The sequence below is a fragment of the Desmodus rotundus genome, chromosome 2 (genome assembly GCF_022682495.2).
Source record: "Desmodus rotundus isolate HL8 chromosome 2, HLdesRot8A.1, whole genome shotgun sequence".
NCBI classification, from domain to species: Eukaryota; Metazoa; Chordata; class Mammalia; order Chiroptera; family Phyllostomidae; genus Desmodus; species Desmodus rotundus.
The window spans coordinates 163,405,760-163,408,925 of NC_071388.1; the positions used below are offsets into that span (position 1 = coordinate 163,405,760).

The window sequence follows — 3,166 nt, forward strand, 5'->3', positions numbered from 1 at the left end:
AAAAAAGCATCCCTTCTTAGGATGCGCAGTTAGGTGGATCTCTGTCTGGTGTTCCCTGTGATTTTCTGTGATAGCTGATGGGAGGGGGCTATGCTATAGTGTCAGAAGCATCGCCATGTCAACATAAGAAACATCCAAACCTGTAAGAATTTTTACAAGTTTATTTAAGCCAAACTGACGACAATTGCCAGGAAGCAAAACCTCAACGGGTTGAGAAAATGCTCTGGAAAATGTCAGTTTGGCACCTTATTGTATACATTACAATCGAAAGAGGAGGCACAAGGGGTTTACAGGAAATCCACTGGTGATAGATAAGGGAGGTTGGAGAAAGCAAAGGTGGGGGAGAAACTTTGGGATTGGATAACAAGGTAAAATGACAAACATGTACTTCTTTTATGCAGGTGGGTACAGGGCAGTTAACAGTCAACAATGAACATGATCACGGTAAAAATGGGGGGGGGGATTGTGGTCTCTACTGTCATGTGGTGTTGGTGCCCCAAGGGTTTGGAAAAAAAGGACGGCCAATGCAGGTCTCCCCGTGGGTGGCCTGACCAGGTGCACAGCTCCCAGGTACCATACCTGACATTCCAAAGGTACATTGTCACAGATGCAAAAAAAGACAATAGACAGGCTCGAGTAAAGTAAATATTGACTTTTTACCACTGAAGATTCTGGCCTAGGGCAACGACTGCCCACCATGACCTGCTTTTAGATAATAGGAGGTGATTTCAGACCACCCTATGTGGTTACTTTCGCTCTCTGAGTTTGTAAGACTGTCACGCAGGCCTCCCCTTGTCAAGTTTCTCACGTGGCCCCTTGTCCTCCACATCCAGGAGGAACAGTAGGATTGTCAAAAGGCGGCTGGGTATCCTTGGTGTTCCTGGCAAGTTCTCACCGAGGAATGGCTCGGCTGACTCATGTACGGTGTCATCTGCTAGTTCTAATGAATTTTCCACCTTGTCGTTAATATCGAGACCACCATCATGAACATCTATAGTTTTTACACAGCTATTCGTTGGCTTCATAAAGGCTTTGAGCTTCAGACAAGACCTTCTTCCGTCTTCTGGGATTGCAGAAGAGATGTAGAAATTTTCCGACTTGAATTCAAATCCTAAATAAGAGGGCATGAAGTGTTGGAATTTTTCAGAGAACTTTCGTGTTCCATGTGGAGAGTGAGGCCTCTTACATTCCCATTTCTTGAACCCTTTGTAAGCATGGTTGCAGGCACTGTAGCCGCCAAAGTTCACCATGCAGAGAAGAACCGCTTGGTCTTATTCTCCCTGACCACGTCATCACAATGAAAGCGTAAAACATCCAGGTAGCCATGAATACAGACGTCAGTGTGGTAGTGACCCTTCTAAAATCTAGGGTTGCTGCTGTTCCAACAGATGGTGCAGCAGTCGGCGATGGCGTTGGAGCCTGGTCCTGGCTGAACACACATACACAAACACACACACGCAACCAAAGCACGGGGAACACCGGCGTCAACACCTTCACGTGCAACATCACGCCTGGACTGGGGACGCGCCTCTCCAAGGAGAAAGCAGGGATCTGGAGAGAGGGTGGGAAGGAGAGAGCGGGAACCAACTAAATATGAATAAATAAATATGAAGAGGGATGAGAAAAGAAAGAGGCACACAACAAGCTGGGGAGGGAGAGGAAAGCGAGAAGAGAAGAGGCAGTGGAGTGGAGGGGCTGAATATAAACTCGTACCCCGCCCTCCCCACTGGAGGGTGTGTAAGGAAAAAAGGAATCACCAGATGTAGAGAAGCATGGGAGTGTGTGGCGGCGGCAGCGAGGCCGGGTAGGGGGTGCCCAGCTGTGTCCAGGGCGGCGGCGGCTGGCCTGTCACCCGGCAGAAGGAGGTGCGCCTTCGGCCGCGTGAGTCGTGACAGGCAGCGGCGCCCTCTGCACAGTCACCCTCGAGCACCGCGGCCACGGGGAGACCTGCACTGGCCCATCAGCGTCGCTGGCCGCCCAGGCCTCGCACCCGCCCCGCTTCGCTCCAAGTTGCTCTGGGGGCAGGTGGGAAATCGCAGGAGGAGGGCTCGTGTGGATGCGGCACTGGGCGCCTGTGTTGCGAATTCGAGGCGAGGCACTGTGAGGGGTGGGAATCCAGAGCCACAGACCCAGCCCCGCCGGCGTCCTGGAACTGGTTAAGGGTCGGCTAAGCTGTCGAGGAGCGCTCTTGCCTCGCAAACCTCAAAAAAAAAGTTTGGCTCTCTGTGTTTTCCAGCAGGTCCCCGGCTGAGTCCGACAGCCGTGGCCGGAGACCACACCGTAGGTGCTTCTCCGTGCCGGGTGCAGGTGCACAGTGACCGAAGCGCAGGGTTACCAACCTGCCCGCCAGGCCGACCTGGGACGCCCACACCTGCAGGACGACACCACAGCAACAGCTGGGCAAGAGAGCGGGAGGGGAAAGAGTCACTTTCAGATGAATCCCTCCAACGCCTGGATGGGCTGATGTCAGTCTTCGATCGCCTTCGGGTAGCGAGAAGGAGCCCCCAGCCCCAGCAGTACCAACAGCCTAGAATGAGCCCTGAGAAGCGTCCCTGCGGCTCACACGACTCCGCAGGGTTCGGCCCCAAGCCCAGCAACTTGCAGAGACTCAGCAATCCATGATACGGAATTCTAAAGAAGGCACACAAATTCTTTCAAGTTATAAAAGCCAGAGCACAAAGACATTGTCTAACCCCCCCCTTCCCTCTCTCTCCTTTTCCTTATCTCTTTCTCTCAATTCTCTTTCATCTCCTCCCCCTCCCCTCACTCACTCCCTCTCCTTTACTCTCTCCAAAAAGTACAGTAAGTTTGGAGACAAGTAGCCTGGTTGAATGAGGAATTTGTGCAGAAATGGAGCACATTTTAATCCTCTGCCCTCTCAGCTTGGGAATTGAAGGATATCAGCCTTTTGATTTGGGGGAGTGTAGGCAGAAGGCCCGAAGCAAATTACCTTTTTCTCATGTTCCTGTCTCAGAAAGCCCAGGGAGTCTGCACTGTCCTTTCTAGTCATGTGACAGACAAATGCCCAGTTAGAGAATGCTTCCGGGAGCATGACAGTCACCCAGAGATAAAAGGACAAAAGTGAGAACTGATGAGGAATCCCAGCTTTTGCAACATCTTAACAACACCCATGTTTTCTCCTCTCTTTTTATGTTTGCTTTCTTGT

The 3,166-nt window shown here is 51.5% G+C and overlaps 1 pseudogene; it reads right to left on the bottom strand.

The window, feature by feature from the left end:
* Positions 1 to 278: 278 nt before the first annotated feature.
* Positions 279 to 2,966, bottom strand: LOC123479821 (ephrin-A5 pseudogene; annotated as a pseudogene).
* Positions 2,967 to 3,166: the final 200 nt, after the last annotated feature.